Source organism: Lotus japonicus, chromosome 2 (genome assembly GCF_012489685.1).
Source record: "Lotus japonicus ecotype B-129 chromosome 2, LjGifu_v1.2".
NCBI classification, from domain to species: Eukaryota; Viridiplantae; Streptophyta; class Magnoliopsida; order Fabales; family Fabaceae; genus Lotus; species Lotus japonicus.
Window position 1 is genome coordinate 3,649,730 of NC_080042.1, and position 18,367 is coordinate 3,668,096.

Genomic DNA, 18,367 nt, shown 5'->3' on the forward strand with positions numbered 1-18,367 from the left:
TGTTGGGTTCTTTAATTTCCCTATATATGTTCGCCAAACCCGTTTTGAGGGTTGGTCCTGCGTCTTCACACCTTGGAGCAGGGAACTATTGCTGCTAGTGGCGGCAGTTGTCATAATGCCCTCACGAATGATATGGGGCCTGCCTTGGTTTCCTCTCCGGTTGAGGTGCCTTTCCTTCTCGTTGCCTTGACCTCTCACCATTTTCTCATGGTGGCGGTTGAAATTGCACAATTTCCTTCTCCACTTGATAATCCCTCAGGTACTTTAGTGCATCATTCTCCTCTTCCAATAGGTACATGTGAACCCTGGTGTGGATTTCTGCCAGCATGCTCACCAGTTTCCGACTCATCTTATTGTTGAGCAAACGCGGCCTCCGTTCATTTTTGAACACCCAATGAACACATTTGGCATGGAATCCTCAACCTTCACAGAAGTTTCCCCAAACCGAGAGTGTTTCTTCCTCTCTTTGGCGAATGTTAAACAGATCGTTGATAGTTACCTTCTGGATTTGATTCGTCGAGAACTGTACCACGAAGATGGAGAAGAAATCCATGAACTTGGATATGGACCTCGGCGGGAGTGTTGTGAACCACGCCATCGCCGTAGATTTGAAGGTAGAGGGGAACATCCTGCACTTCACCACGTTAGAGGCGGAACTAATGACCATTTTCGTACCAGGGTTTTCATATTCTCTAGGATCGCCACATTTTCCACCTCCGCCGAGAACGGCCTGAACTCCATGATGGTCTTCGCCTCTCTCACACCATCTTCCTGATAAGCACACTCGTAGTGGAGAAAATCAAGTTGTCCCTGGAAATGCTCATTGTGACACTAGACGTCTCCAGTATTGTGCATCATGCATTCCTAGTCTTCTTGAGTCACCACCAATGGTGGCGGCGGTGGTGGTGGAGAAGGCGCTTGAGGTGGTGAACACGGTGGCGAAGGGTGTGGAGGCGGTGGTGGTGGTCCCTGTGGTTGCGGAACACGCGAATCCAGGCCAAAATGGCCCAGATTTGGCGGAACCAGACCACGTTGAACGCCTAATATCGAATTTGGCTGGATTTGTCGCCGCTTTGGTGAAACTCTACGTCGTTTACGCCTAGTTTCCATGATCAGAAATGGGCAAGCTCGAGTAAGGACTGATAAAAAACACGTGATCTAGGAATCAAAAGTTTATCGATTCCCACAGACGACGCCAAAACGTTCCGGAATGAATACTCATAACGGGTATAGGCCCCAAATCCTAGTACAAGCAGGGTGAAATAATAGCCTAGCTGTTTTTAGATAAATGCCAAGAAAAATCCTTCTTATATGATACAATAATTCTCTTTATAGGGTAGGTACAAGAAACCTAATGCCTAAACTAATTGGGCTTGTTGGGCCTTGATACGCTCGACCAAACTCCCTTACATACTTTACTATGCATCTTTCACTAATTCTCCTTTGTCAACCTTCGTTTAAGTGTCTGTCATTCGCTCAAATGCCTCTAAGAGAGACCTTAGCCCAAACCAATTCCTTTATCTTTTATATTTTTCAGCTTGACATATAACTGTGAAGCTAGGAATTGTGGTTTGTCATATTCATTTGCTCAAACCATGATCTATTCTGACTTTTTACTGTCTGTTTTTCTATGTTGCTCTATTCAACTATGGAATTAGATTTGTCTTTGGAGATATTAACAAATGAGAAACTCCTGAATGTGCACCGTGTATTGTCTCTTTCCTCTTCAACTTTTAGTTACATTCGTTAAGGAAGATTTGTTTTCAACAACGTATTGGATTCGCGGATATTTGACCATTTTAAAAGTTTTTTTCGTTTTTTCCCTTACTACAGTTCAGGACTGTCAAAAGCGGGTTTTCGTTTGAAGTTAATTGTCAATCTGATAGTGTTACTATTATGAGTATTGTTCTGGAAAAACAGGGAAAATAGAGAAGTTAAGATAAAGAGAAGCATTACATGTGTCACAGCAGAGACAATAAATTTGTTAGTTGACTGTGTATCTTTGCATTTCTTCCCAATGTTTTTTTTGGATAAACCAAATGTGAATATATAAGAGCACAAGTAGTGCCATCAATGTACAAAAGAAAGACCCAAGGCCCATAAAGTAGCAAGAAAGGAGAGGTACATGGGTAGACCAGATACAGGAAAAAAAAACAAGAAAAAATGCAGTAAAGAGCAAGACCACATTGCAGTATTAACATGGCCAACAATTACAACGCTAGATGATAGCAATTCCGCAAGTGTACGGATTGATCGAAGTAATAAAAAGATATCGAACCACGAGGATAGTTGTTCATCAATTGCTTCTTAGAGTTTAGTGTTCAGAATGTGAAAAAGAAAGCAATATAAGGTTGAGGTTTTGTTGTGTTTAACACACTTTTGATGAAAAGCAAGCATTGTAATTTAGATAAAGAAGTACCCTGGGTAAAGTTTCACTTAATCCAATTATGTTTCTTACAACCAAATCCTTATATGAACTTTAGAACCCCTTCTATGATGCTAAAGCCATTACCTTTACTTGTTAATACCTTAATCAAGTAAATCATTCAATTTCAGTTGCTAAGCCTAATGCCTTAGTACCTAGTCAATTCAATTGAAGAATGAAGCTTCTATGTTCAGGCCAACACAATAAGTTTCCACCCTTATACCTAAGTGGTAGTAAACAAATCAATCTAATCCCATGGTCCATTAATCCTTACCAACTACCGTTGTGCAAGAAGAAAGCCAAACACTTGCATGCATTCAAGAGAATATTGAAATAGAGAAAAGATACATAGAAAGAAAACTTTATTCATATGAGAAACTCAGAAGTTCAAAACATAATCAAAGCTAAGGTTCACTTCACCCAAAGTACAAAGAAAACTAGCCAAGCATGGCTAGGGAATTCATAATGCAAACTAAAGGAACAAAAACCTGAAAGAAGAGGGCCAAGAAGCCTCCCACAGGCTCCAAGAACCTAAACCTTTAAGTTTTGTTCAAAAAGTTCCAAGATCACTAATAGAGTTTCCAGCAGTCATCCACGCATGTGCGTGGCCTTCTCCACGCACATGCGTGGGCAAAAACGCTTAAAACGCAAAAAACGCAGCATCAGGTTTTGCCACCACGCATGTTCGTGGATCAGGCGGCGCACATGCGTGGGCATCAGGTTTCTCCAATAGTAGCTCCACGCATGTGCGTGGGATACATGGCGCACATGCGTGGCTCATCTGATTTTTCTTCGATTTTGTAACTCCTTCTTCATTTATCATTATGGCTCATTACTTGGCTTTCAATCATCATCATTTTCCATCAAAAACACCTGAAACCTTCAAAGAATCTCAACAAACCATCATTCCACCAATGTAACTCATGGAAACACTTATTTAATCACAATAATTCAGCAACCATCCATTCAATTCATCAAACAAAACTCTCAGTATGCAATCAACAGTAATGAATTCAAAGGACTTCAGCTCAAAACTGACCATACGAATTATCCTCTAACTAAAACTAATAAAAAGACCAAATAAATATACTAAAAACAACTAAACTAATGCAGATGCAAATATGAATTAAAAAGGGACTCAACTTGACTTAAAACTCCAAAAATGACTCAAAAAGGAAAAGAAAGAAACAAGAATGACTCGACAAAAATAGAATAAACCTCGGGTCATCACTAGACTTTTCCCTCAGATACTAAGAAACAAAGTCTACAGAAGTCCCAGTCCCAGGGACCAATAGCCTCAAGACACCATCGAAATCCTCCCAATTAGTGGGTGCATTCGCCATTATTTTATGCCCAAACCAGTGGATGATCCGAGACATCCACAAGATATATATATGGGGCCATATATATATATATATATATATATATATATATATATATATATATATATATATATATACACTTTTTAGAGTACTTACAATAATAGAGCTTTTGATTGAAACTTCAGAATAAGGATTACAAGGAGATATTACAAGGGAGAAAGAAGGGGATGGATTTTTCGGATGCCTTTCCCTCATGGGTAAGCTTCCTTTTATACACCTACACTACTACAGAAAAGGCTTATCGCCACGGTTAAACCCGCCCTTTTGCCACGGTTGAACCGTGGCAATAGCTCCCGTGGCAATTGCTCAATTGCCACGGTTGAACTTCGAACCGTGACAATTGATTCGCTGTTGCCACAGTTGGAAAAGGGAAACCGTGGCAATATGTGGCATCTGTTGCCACGGTCCAAGGAGGAACCGTGGCAATAGATGACCTCTATTGCCACGGGTCAGGGAGGAACCGTGGCAATAGATGGCCTCTATTGCCACGGTCCAGGTAGGAACCGTGGCAATATGTGTCTCTATTTTGGCAAATATTGTATACAAAATATGCCCTTTTTGGATTTTTTTTTATTTGATATGGGCTGTACATAAATTGCAGTGCATTTTAAATAGGAGGGGAGGGGTGTTTGAACCCATAAGCAAGAAAAAATACAAGAAAAATAAACTTGCAAAAAATCACATGTTGAGAACAACAACATTCACATATTACAGCCAAGAGAACCTACATTCAAATATTCCAGCCAAGAGAATAACAATACTGAACCCACTTCACTAATTTGTCCAAAACAATACTAATAATATTAATAACTAATTGTTCTTGAGAACATACTCTCTCAAGTGAGCTATAAAAACTACTCTAGGGCCAATATCATGGAAAGTCCTGGCCAAATATGAGAATGCAATGAAGTAGACAAAAAATCACCTCTTCATATAAGAAGCTTCAAGCCAGTTAAAAAATCACCTCTTCATATAAGAAGCTTCAAAGCCAGTTTGTTATATATCCTTCTTCAATCAAGATGAGTGGATGCAATTTAGTCTTTCTAATCAAGATGTAACTGAATTTCATCTAATTAGAAACCAAAAGATGTGACTGAATTTAGTAGAGTACCAAGTAAGGGCTTCCCTGAAACATATACAAAACAAGTAGAGTGAAGGTGAAATTTCAGGTTGAGCCTGAGATAAGATATTAAAAGAGTTGAAATCCTTCCCTTAAATTTTGCAAGCTACTTCTATATGCATCTAGTAGAGTACCAAGTAAGGGCTTCCCTGAAACATATACAAAACAAGTAGAGTGAAGGTGAAATTTCAGGTTGGAGATTATGACAAAGAAGTTTCTATTCTAAACTATTTTGAACTATTTACTTATGCATCGCCTGAGATAAGATGTTAAAAGAGTTGAAATCCTTCCCTTAAATTTTGCAAACACAGCTAAAGGTTGGATCAAGGTGATAGTATATACAAGGTAGTAGCAACAAAAGAAACAAGAAGTGCAACATATGACTAGGGAAGTAGAATAGCCTAAAATGTAGTGTTGTTGAGTTCAATCAACCCTGAAAATCCTCCAATTCCTTTCCATCACTGTTTAAAAAAGCCCAGGCAGACAACAATGATCCTGTTATTAGTAGTAACTTAACATCTCCTTGTAACCAACGTTGACATTGATTGGATTGCAAAAGATGATTTGGAAAATTAGTAGTTGATTAATATTATGAAGTAGAAAAATAAAAGGAATTAGTATGATGCAGATTGCATAAAGTGAAGAAGAGATGAGGGAAGAAAGAAATAAAATACCTTCCTAAGAAAATGAAACCATTGAGGAGGAAACACTGGTCGGTTCGCACCAAAAGCATGTTCGCACCATGCTACTGCTTCATAAGAGCCAAAGCAGTTCCTAGACTACAAGTGTTAGTGTGGTAATTGAAGTCAATTCTGAGGTGGGAAAACAACAAAGAAGAGCCATACAGATTGCAGCTCAAAATTTCAATAATCATTCAAAGACTCAGAACATTACCCTTTTATTCCATGACTCTGTCTGCAGGAAACCCTTTACAAGCAGCTTCAACGGGTGATTATCATAAACTTGATTATGATCCTATTGTCATTATCTCTTAAATCCAATCCAGTGAGAGAATCAAAGAAACTATCTCGATAGAAAAGAAGCAAGCAATAAATAGTAAAAGCAGAATCATAAATTACGGGATACTGAAAAGAAGCAAGCGATAAAAGTTTTGGCCAGTGGGATAGCCTATGTGGCTTCCTTTATCTTATCTTCTACAAGCTCAATGCACCGGTACAACACCAACTCAAGTGGATTTATTGTGCATAAAGTGTCAACTGCAAGCTGATCATAATCATTCTTGTTCTCTGCCAATATACCTGTCACTAAGGTCCGCAAAGGAAGCAACCATTCATTGAAGGCCTTCAACAAAGTGTTCCTTGATAGGACACCAGTGCAGTTTGTCTTTCCTGTTATAAAAGCAATTGCAAAACCTTCATAAATAGACTTTAATTTAGATTATGTTTAGCAACTACCAATTATTAAACCACTACAAAGATGTAACTAGTTCAAACTTTTCAGGGACACTCACAAAAGAAAATTCTAGGTAAACATGTTTCTGTTCAGGAACACAGCTAGTCATTCAAGAGGATCATTAACACAAAAGCTTGTTTTTCATCTTCCAAATCCTTGAAATTTAATATAAGAAGTCCTATTATGTAATTTTTCCCAATTCTTTATGTTATAAATATAATATAAAATCATTCATGTGTCTTCTTCACCCAAAAGCTTAAGCTTTGGGATATTTGATTCATGGCATAGTATCATAACCTCTATGAATAAGTGGTCTAGAGTTCAATCCTTGTTACCCATTATTCTAATAAAAAGTTTGAATTTCAGCATAAGCTAGGTGAGGTTGTATATTGTCCATGCTTCAAACCCAATAAGCTATTGAGTGAGAGGGCATGTGTTAGAACTAGTAATGCAAGAGAGAAAGAAGAACACTGATTCAGAAGAAAAGAATTGCCCAGAATCAATGTGATTCTGAATTGAGAGATGTATTATCTATTGAAAGAGAGAATAAGTTTATGTGAAAGATGTAACTAATTCCTGATGAATCAGTGCCTCCAACTACCAACTTCCCAAAAACTAACTTCAGCAGCACACCTCTAATTTTATTTATACTAAAAGAGTATTCCTAAATCCTAACTAACAACAAAAACAAAAAGTACTAACTAACAATTAGTTGGCCATTTTACTTATTCTGGTGCCTAACATACACCTTATGTCTATCTTTAAGACTCAACCTATCAGCATGTTTTAAATATAATCTAAAATCACTCATGTGTCTTCACCCAACAGCTTTAAGTTTTTGAAATATTTGTTTCATGGCACTTTTTATTGCTTTATTTGAGATTTCATTGATTTTACATACCTGAAGATTCTGTCATCAATACAAATCTGTATAGGTTGAGAGCAGACAACACCTGTAGGTAATAATTCAGTCAGAGCATAACCCAAAAAACAGATGAGAAAAATGCAGAATGCTTCTTTCAATAGGTACACTCAAGATACCAGGATTTCGTAAATTACAAAAGCACATGAAACAGCAAAAGAAACTAGGGTTCTCAGAGACGCGGTGATGGCTGCACGGAACCAGGGCTCGATGAAGAGAGACGGCGCGGACTAGGGTTCCCTCACTCTGCGTGAAAGATGAGTGAATCTTAAAATAAACCCAGATCATTCAACATCTCACAATTTAAACAAAGTAACACTCAATAAGAGCACACAAGTTAGAAATCAATAACATTCAACCTGAAAAACCCAAATTTAAGAACCAAGAATCTTCAAACCCAACAAATCAAAGTTGAAAGATAGAAGAACCCAGATCTTCAAACCCACACCCATTCTGTCTCCTCCTTCCTGTATCCTCTCCTCAAACCCTCTTCACTGACCTTCAAACCCCCAAATCACCATTGACCTTCGAAACCCAAACCCCAAACACCACTGCCGCCACTCTTCCTCTCCCTAAACGCCACCACAACCACTTTCCCTTCTCAATCTGAAGCTGGGCTCCACTTCCCCTCCTCCATTCGCACCACCATCACCCAAATCGCTCCTCCATTCACACCACCATCACCCAAATAGCCATCACCACAGTCGTTCGAAACCCAAACCCCAAACACCACTGCCGCCACTCTTTCTCTCGCTCGAAGAAGAAGCGTCGCCGAAGCCTAAAGCGGTTCCCGAGACGGTCGATGTTCCTGTTTGACGCGTCCATGGAGGATTCGCTGATGCGAGAGTGCGAGAACAGTAGAGACTGAGAGGGAAAAGGGAAAAGATTGGCGCAGCTAGGGTTAGTGAGAGAAAAAAAATTAAAATTTGGGTAGCGTATAACCCCTATTGCCACGGTCCCTCCAAAAAATAATAAAATATTTCCCCCTTTTGCCACGGTTCCGCCTATAACCGTGGCAATTGAGCTATTGCCACGGTTCCGCCTACAACCATGACAATTGGGGCGTGGCCATAGGCCATTTCTGTAGTAGTGCTAGAGTACTACTTTATCTTGGGTTACATTAACTCTGGTTACTTTTTAGAGTAACTTGAGTTCTACTTTTTTGAAAATTATTGATGACCCTTTTGTCGTCTTTTTCTTTTGATTGATGGCGGATAGACCTTGTCGGCCACGCCTGATGATTTGCTTTTGATCTTGAATAGTATGTCTTGTCTTTTCTGCAATAATATTTTCCACTTTAGTAAAAAGAGTGGAATCCCATGTTGAAGCAATCATCTTCATTGTCTTGAAGATAATTATTTTGCAAATTGGAAGAAGCTTCGTCTTCTAGTGAATCAGATTTCTGACTTCCCGAGACTAACTCCAATCTTGATCTGAACTCTTCTTGAGATGTAGCTGAAGCTAGCTTAGCCATAATCTTTGATTTTTCTTGTAAAAATAGGGCCTCTTGGTGGATTTGAGGCGTAGGGGGAGTGCCAGTTAACTGGTCTTGACTTTTCTGGGTAAGAAAGTAATTCTTGACCCATTCATCAATTTTTCCCTTTTGAATTAGCCTGACGTCGAACTTAGCCCACCATTTGATTCTGATAGACTTTTGAAGCTGATAGAGATTAGTGTCATTATAGAGCTGAACCGAACACCAATCCCAAGTCATGATCCAAGAAATGGCTTGTGAGGCAGTGAAGTATAAAAGCCTTTCTTCAGGTTGGAAATGAGTCTTTTGAACATAGTGATTGAACAGAGGTTGAACTTCTTCAGGAAAAATGCTAAAATCTAGTCCTATCAGATGAAACCAAAGTTTGAACCATTGGGGGAATCTTAGAGGGATACCCTTCTTGAACCAAAAGAACCAAGAATGCTGGAATGGCCGGAGAAATAGGAAATAATATCATGCATCCATGTAATCAAAATAATTATGACCTGTTGGAGTAAATTCTCTTGAGAATTGTTTTGATTGGAACAGAGGGTGCTTCCAATCTTGCATATTGAGAACCTTGAGAATCTTTACTTTGGAGCAGATGATTTCTCCATTTTTGTCTTTATTATGAGTGACTTCTATTGAATCGGTATCTACTAGGATGAACTCATAAAATAGTCTACCTTTTGAAGGGTGTCCTGACATGTAATGAAAGTTTGGGGGAAATACTTGTTTAGCTATATCCCTTGGATTGCAGTTTAACCAAGTTTTTTCGATCATTACTGATGGAAGGCATTCTGGTTTCTCTTGATACTCATATTGTTCTGTTTTACCTGGGGTTTTTGAAGAAATGGTGTTTTGATAATCTAGTATGGAATATTTGTTGGATAAGGGGACTAATGGGCTTTTTGATTTTGCGGGAGATTGCACTATTTGAGAGACAGTGGGCCTTTGGGATGATTTTGTTGGTGTTGATGGGCCAGGAGGCTTAATTGTTTTGAGAGGGGTTACTGCCACTGGGGCTGATGATCCAGTTATTGAGCTTGGTAGTTTTCGGGATGATCCCAGTGGGGGACCATATTGATCTCTCGAAGTAGGTTTCTCACTCATGTATTCCCTGTAAGAATTCTCTGGTTAGAAAATCTGGAAGGGAATTATAATCTCCTTTAATATGAATAATATCAAATTCAAAACATGAAAGTAATGATTGCCATCTGGCGAAAATATGTTTCGAAACCAAATTTTTAACATCCTTTTGTAAAACAAACGGGGCCGCTTTGCAATCGGTCTTGATTAAAAACTTCTTGTTAAAAAGATCATCTTGAAATTTTGTAACACATAAAATAATTGCTAAAATCTCTTTTTTGACAGTTGAATATTTCTGTTGGGCAGGATGCCAAATTCCTGAATAGAATCGCACAATTTGTTCTTTTGAAGAATTAGGACATATTTGTTTAAGGATCCCACCATAACCTAAATCTGAGGCATCTGTTTCTACTATTAAAGAGGCTTCAGGGTCTGGTATTCCTAGGCATGGAAGATATTTGACTGACTGTTTTATCTTTTGAACAGCTAGGGTCATTTCTTCTGTCCATTGTGGTGGATCTTTCCTAAGCCTTTTAAACAAAGGAGCACATACGACTCTAATGTCTGGAATAAAATCAGTTATATAATTTACACAACCTAAGAATCTTTGTAATTGATTTTTATCTTTGATTTCATCTGGAAATTTATCGGCAAATTCCAATGATCTTTGAATAGGGGTTATTGTACCTTGATGAATCTCATAACCAAGAAATCTTGTTTTAGTTTGAAAGGTTTTCATTTTCTTGGCCGAAACTACTAAACCATTCTCTTTAATAATTTCAATGAATTTATTTAAGTGTTGAATGTGTTGACTAATGTTTTTTGAAAATATTAAAACATCATCTAGATAAACTATTGAAAACTCCATATAAGGATTAAAGATTTCATTCATGATATTCTGAAATTCACTAGGAGCATTTTTAAGACCTTGGGGCATCACATTCCATTCATAATGCCCAAAGGGAACTACAAACGCAGTTTTGTACCTGTCTTCCTCCGCCACCGAAATTGTTATTCCGAAAAATCCATCCCCTTCTTTCTCCCTTGTAATATCTCCTTGTTATCCTTATTCTGAAGTTTCAATCAAAAGCTCTATTATTGTAAGTACTTTGATCTTGTATTTTGCAAATTTCAAGTTTCTCAAGTCTCTGTTTTCAAGATTCATATTTAGTAGTCTCAGAATATCCACCCCAAGAAGGAGTAAAACTCCAGGTGGGAGATCTAGAAGTAAAAGCTTCTCCTTACAAGAAAATAAGTAAAGAAGGAATAGTCGATAAAGAAGATATTGGTAAAATTCATCAACAAATGAACTATTCAAACCTTATGTTAACTACCATGACAAAACAGTTAACAAGGATAGAGTCAAAAGAAGAAAAAGATATTTCTAAATTTCCTATCCTTTCCATGACTGGAAAAGGTTTACAAAGTCCAATTCTAAAAGTCCCTAGTTATACAAAAGAAGACCTAAGATCAATAAAGATTTCGAAAACCCAAGACTTTGAAGATATCAAACTAAAATTGCAAAAACTTACTTTGAAGGATTCAACAGTAAATCATCTTGAAAAAGAAGATTTATCGATTAATAAGATAAAAGGAAATCAACAACATTATCCCAAACTTAGAAATTATTATACTAAGCCAACCTATCCAGATGTCCAGTTCGAAGAAAGAGGAGAACTTGTTCAAAATCATTTCTCAGGATCTAGAATCAATGAGTGGAATTTAGATGGCATGAGTGAACAAGCCATTCTTGATCTAACCAATCAAATGGTTATGGCCGTAATGACTTATAAGGCAAAAAATAATTCTGATCGGGCTGCTGCCATGGTTATCACTCAGGGTTTCACTGGTCAGTTAAAAGGTTGGTGGGATAATTTAATAAGTGAACAAGACAGAATGATAATTTTAACCAAGACAAAAGAAAATGGTGAAGAAGATGCTGTTTCAACACTAGTTTCTACAATAATATTACACTTTGTAGGAGATCCCAATATGTTTAGAGAAAGAGCCAGAAACCAGCTCGCCAATCTTTACTGTCCAACCATGTCTGATTACCGATGGTATAAAGACATGTTCCTTTCAAAAGTAGTATTAAGAGAAGATGGGTCCAGTGCATTCTGGAAAGAACGCTGCATAGCTGGACTTCCGAGACTAATGCAAGAGAAAGTCTACCAAACCATTCAAACCTTTAGTGATAGCTCTCCTAACTTTGACTTATTAACCTTCGGACAAATTCATAATGCAATAATTCATACTGGTTTGCAAGTTTGTACCGACTTCAAACTCCAACATAAAATGCAAAAGGAAGTTTCAATAAGCCGACGAGAAGTAGGGAACTTCTGCCAACAATATGGTGTAGAACCCATTAGGGCTCCTACCACACAACAAAAAAGAGTTGCTAAGAGAAAAGCTCAAAAAGATTCCTCAACAAATAAGAGACCTTTTAGGAGAAGATCTAATTTTCAAAACTATCAAAAATCAGAGCAAACCAATAAAGGCTCTAGTAAGAAGCCTACTAAAAGCTCTAATAATAATAAAGAAATGTTTGTTGGAAGTGTGGCAAACCTGGTCACTACGCCAATAAGTGCACAACCCAGCAAAAAATTAATAACCTTAAACTAGATGACAACATCAAACAAGGGTTATTAAGTGTTTTTATTAACACTGAGGAACCTGAAGATTTGTCTACTTCAGAATATGAAGAAGATGACGAGGTCAACCAAATTGAATACTCAAATGAAACAGACTCTAATTTTTCTGAAAATGAAGAAAGGGAGTGTATAGGTCAAGATGGAACAGGTCCTTGTGACTGTTCAAGGTGTCTCAGACAAATTAACATACTCACTAAAGATCAAACTCTCAGTTTAATTTCCATAATTGACAAAATGGAAGATTCGCCCCTTAGAGATGAATTCATAAGTCAATTAAATGTTTTAATTGAAAAAACTGAAAAAATCAAAATTGAAGAAGTTAACCCAATAAGCATGAATGAGATCTATAAAAAATTTAAAAAACCAAGTGAGATTGCCTCAATAAAAGATCTTCAAGATGAAATTAAAACACTCAAAAAAGAAATAACTATTTTAAAACAAAATGACATTAACTTAGAATACAGGTTAATGGAACTAGAATGAAAAGAGATCTTAAAAACTCAAAAGTACAAAGTTAATTCTCCTGGGTGTGAGAATTCAGATAGTAATCAAGAAACATATATTAATATGCTCAATTTGATTACTATACATAAATGGCATTGTGAGATTACCTTGATAATTCATGAAGAAAGATTTGACATTGTTGCTCTAATAGATAGTGGAGCTGATGTCAATTGCATTCAAGAAGGATTAATTCCTACCCAATACTACGAAAAAACTACAGAAGGAGTTAGTAGTGCCATAGGGTAAAAACTTAATATAAGATACAAATTATCTCAAGCAAAAGTTTGTAAAAATAAAATATGTTACACTACGTCATTTGTTTTAGCAAAAAACATATCAAACAAAGTTATATTGGGAACACCTTTTATAAGCTTACTATACCCATTCAACACTTCAAGAGAAGGAATAATTACAAAAGCTCTAGGTCAAGAAATTTTCTTTGAATTCTTACAGCCTCCAAGATTAAAAGAATTAAACCTACTACAAGATGCGTCAATTTCAAGAGTCAATCTAATTCAACAGAAAAGAAAACATATTAATATGTTGAATAAAGAAATTCAATATAAAAGAATTGAAGAACAGATTCAGACTCCTAATCTTCGAAAAATAATAACAGAATTTCAAGATAAAATAGAAAGAGAAATTTGTGAAACAAATCCAATGGCTTTTCATCATCGCAAGAAGCACACAATTACTTTACCGTATGAAGATGGATTTAATGAAAAGGATATACCCACAAAAGCACGACCCATTCAAATGAATCAACAATATTTAGAGTATTGTAAAAAAGAAATTCAAGAATATTTAGACAAAGGCCTGGTTAGACCCTCAAAATCACCATGGAGTTGTTCAGAGTTTTATGTACTAAATGCCTCTGAATTAGAGCGTGGGGCTCCAAGATTAGTCATTAACTATAAACCTCTTAATAAGATACTAAGACAGATTAGGTACCCAATACCGAATAAAATAGATTTGATCAAAAGACTGCATAATTCTACCGTATTCTCTAAATTTGATATGAAATCAGGATATTATCAAATTTCGGTGGCGGTAAATCGGTGGCGGAGGAAGACAGGTACAAAACTGCGTTTGTAGTTCCCTTTGGGCATTATGAATGGAATGTGATGCCCCAAGGTCTTAAAAATGCTCCTAGTGAATTTCAGAATATCAAGAATGAAATCTTTAATCCTTATATGGAGTTTTCAATAGTTTATCTAGATGATGTTTTAATATTTTCAAAAAACATTAGTCAACACATTCAACACTTAAACAAATTCATTGAAATTATTAAAGAGAATGGTTTAGTAGTTTCGGCCAAGAAAATGAAAATCTTTCAAACTAAAACAAGATTTCTTGGTTATGAGATTCATCAAGGTACAATAAACCCTATTCAAAGGTCATTGGAATTTGCCGATAAATTTCCAGATGAAATCAAAGATAAAAATCAATTACAAAGATTCTTAGGTTGTGTAAATTATATAGCTTATTTTATTCCAAACATTAGAGTCATATGTGCTCCTTTGTTTAAAAGGCTTAGGAAAGATCCACCACAAGATAAAACAGTCAATCAAATATCTTCCATGCCTAGGAATACCAGACCCTGAAGCCTCTTTAATAGTAGAAACAGATGCCTCAGGTTTAGGTTATGGTGGGATCCTTAAACAAATATGTCCTAATTCTTCAAAAGAACAAATTGTGCGATTTTATTCAGGAATTTGGCATCCTGCCCAACAGAAATATTCAACTGTCAAAAAAGAGATTTTAGCAATTATTTTATGTGTTACAAAATTTCAAGATGATCTTTTTAACAAGAAGTTTTTAATCAAGACCGATTGCAAAGCGGCCCCGTCTGTTTTACAAAAGGATGTTAAAAATTTGGTTTCGAAACATATTTTCGCCAGATGGCAATCATTACTTTCATGTTTTGAATTTGATATTATTCATATTAAAGGAAATCATAATTCCCTTCCATATTTTCTAACTAGAAAATTCTTACAGGGAAACCATGAGTGAGAAACCTACTTCGAGAGATCAATATGGTCCCCCACTGGGATCATCCCGAAAACTACCAAGCTCAATAACTGGATCATCAGACCCAGTGGCAGTAACCCCTCTCAAAACAATTAAGCCTCCTGGCCCATCAACACCAACAAAATCATCCCAAAGGCCCACTGTCTCTCAAATAGTGCAATCTCCCGCAAAATCAAAAAGCCCATTAGTCCCCTTATCCAACAAATATTCCATACTAGATTATCAAAACACCATTTCTTCAAAAACCCCAGGCAAAACAGAACAATATGAGTATCAAGAGAAACCAGAATGTCTTCCATCAATAATGATCGAAAAAGCTTGGTTTAACTGCAATCCAAGGGAAATAGCTAAACAAGTATTTCCCCCAAACTTTCATTACATGCCAGGACACCCTTCAAAAGGTAGACTCTTTTATGAGTTCATCCTAGTAGATACCGATTCAATAGAAGTCACTCATAATAAAGACAAAAATGGAGAAATCATCTACTCCAAAGTAAAGATTCTCAAGGTTCTCAGTATGCAAGATTGGAAGCACCCTCTGTTCCAATCAAAACAATTCTCAAGAGAATTTACTCCAACAGGTCATAATTATTTTGATTACATGGATGCATGGTATTATTTCCTATTTCTCCGGCTATTCCAGCATTTTTGGTTCTTTTGGTTCAAGAAGGGTATCCCTCTAAGATTCCCACAATGGTTCAAACTTTGGTTTCATCAGATAGGACTAGATTTTAGCATTTTTCCTGAAGAAGTTCAACCTCTGTTCAATCACTTTGTTCAAAAGACTCATTTCCAACCTGAAAAAAGGCTTTTATACTTCACTGCCTCACAAGCCATTTCTTGGATCATGACTTGGGATTGGTGTTCGATTCAGCTCTATAATGACACTAATCTCTATCAGCTTCAAAAGTCTATCAGAATTAAATGGTGGGCTAAGTTCGACGTCAGGCTAATTCAAAAGGGAAAATTGATGATTGGGTCAAGAATTACTTTCTTACCCAGAAAAGTCAAGACCAGTTAACTGGCACTCCCCCTACGCCTCAAATCAACCAAGATGCCCTATTTTTACAAGAAAAATCAAAGATTATGGTTGAGCTAGCTTCAGCTACATTTCAAGAAGAGTTCAGATCAAGATTGGAGTTAGTCTCGGGAAGTCAGAAATTTGATTCACTAGAAGACGAAGCTTCTTCCAATTTGCAAAATAATTATCTTCAAGACAATGAAGATGATTGCTTCAACATGGGATTCCACTCTTTTTACTAAAGTGGAAGATATTATTGCAGAAAAGACAAGACGTACTATTCAAGATCAAAAGCAAATCATCAGGCGTGGCCGACAAGGTCTATCAGTCATCCATCAAAAGAAAAAGACGACAAAAGGGTCATCAATAATTTTCAAAAAAGTAGAACTCAAGTTACTCTAAAAAGTAACCAGAGTTAATGTAACCCAAGATACAGTAGTACTCTAGGTGTATAAAAGGAAGCTTACCCGTGAGGGAAAGGCATCCGAAAAATCCATCCCCTTCTTTCTCCCTTGTAATATCTCCTTGTAATCCTTACTCTGAAGTTTCAATCAAAAGCTCTATTATTGTAAGTACTTTGATCTTGTATTTTGCAAATTTCAAGTTTCTCAAGTCTCTGTTTTCAAGATTCATATTTTAACTCTGAATTTCATTATGCTTAACTAGTACTTTTTACCCGTGCGATGCACGGGGATATTCACTTTTGGGTTTTGTGGTTTTTTGTATGTTTGTTAAATCTGTTGTTTTTATTAAATGTTTGTTTTTGTTCTTTTTGTGTTGTTGTTTTGTTTTTATCTTTTTACTTATTGTTTTAAATGGTAGATTAATATTACTTTTGTCTTGATTAATTAGTACTTTGACCCGTGCGATGCACGGGAGGATTTTCATTTAAGTTTATTGTGTGAATTTATACTCTTACTACATCTGCCTGTACTTTAGTTCAAGTTCCATCTCCTGAGCTTGAAGTTCTTCTTTTGAGGGACTTTCTATTATGGTTAGTTTTGTTTTCTTTCTTGTTAATGTTCCGATGTATCAAAAAATATGTAAAAGCACAATAATTTTATTTATTTATGGTTTTTACCCCTATTTTACTAAATGCTGCATTATTTAATTTTTTTCTATTTATAAATTTTATATTTTGTAAGTCATTTTGAACAAATTTTTTTATCAATTTGAATTATGTCAGCACAATCATTTTACGCTTCATGCTTTTTATTTAAACATTTAGAAATACTTTTTTAATTTGGAAGTCAACAATAATAAATTTCCAGCATTAAAATAAAAATTTACTTTAAAAAAAATCAACTTTCATTTTTTCGGATTTATATATTTTATAAATCATAACTAATTAATTATGTCTGTTGGAATTCCTAACTAATATTAATCGCATATTAACCACTAATTTTTTAATAAACACATATTAATCACATGTAATTGAAATAATGGTAGTGGAAAGATTTTTTCCATTAATTTATTTTTATGGAAGACAATTTAATTTTATGTTGTCATTATGTGCATGAATGTATTGTGTGGTTTATAAATTATAAAAGAGTTTATCATGCACCGACAGTATAAAGTTTTTTGGTATTCCTAATTGATATTATCCACTAATTTTTTCAATGAACACAAATTAACCACATGTAACAAAATTAGTTCTTTTCAAAAAAACAAAAACAAAATTAGTTGACAGCACTCAAAGGTTTTTTTTCTATTAATTAAGGAAGACAGATTTTTTAACTGTCATTATGGTCATGAATGTGTGTGTTATGTTTCCATGAATTTATTATTAGAAGGAAGCAATCCTTTTAATTAAATTTAGTTTTTTTCATTATCATAATACCAATCCTTTAAATTCTCACATTAATGGTTCGAACTTCGAATCCCAACTCTTGCGAATAGAGAAAACTCATTGGCCAGCCCCCTACCACTTAGTGCGCTGACTGTGGGGCGAGGGGTTAGTCTCACGACTGTCGGCTGTGGGGATACCTTTATCGGCTGTGGAGATACCTTGGTCAGACCAAATTCTCACATTAATTGACTTAAAGTGTATTTAATTTTCCTCTTTAAGAGATATGCATTTTTACACATTTGAAAATCCTATGATCAAAAAATTATATCCTATGTAAATAAGATTTGGCTTTTCATAAACAACTTAGTTACAATAGTACTCCCTCCGTTTCAAAATAACTGTCCATTTAGAGAGAATATATGTGTTTCATAAGAGCTGTCTACTTAAAATTCCAATCAACCATTGATTGATGTTTTTCCATATAATGTCCCATAAGAAAAATAAATGAGGAGAGATAATAGTTATAGTACACTTTAAAGGGTAAAA

The 18,367-nt window shown here is 36.0% G+C and overlaps 1 long non-coding RNA gene across 3 annotated transcripts; it reads right to left on the reverse strand.

Annotated features, from left to right (window-relative positions):
- Window positions 1-2,770: 2,770 nt before the first annotated feature.
- LOC130737429 (uncharacterized) lies at window positions 2,771-8,181 on the reverse strand. 3 transcript variants are annotated; one of them, XR_009018687.1, is made up of 6 exons: window positions 7,622-8,181; window positions 7,382-7,508; window positions 7,242-7,293; window positions 5,822-6,276; window positions 5,602-5,701; window positions 2,771-5,076 (listed from the first exon to the last, which is right to left on the reverse strand). It is a non-coding gene; the product is annotated as an uncharacterized LOC130737429 (long non-coding RNA). The 3 variants fall into 3 exon arrangements; XR_009018686.1 differs by having other exon boundaries at window positions 5,602-5,706; window positions 7,400-7,508; window positions 7,622-8,180; XR_009018685.1 differs by having other exon boundaries at window positions 5,602-5,706; window positions 7,622-8,180.
- Window positions 8,182-18,367: the final 10,186 nt, after the last annotated feature.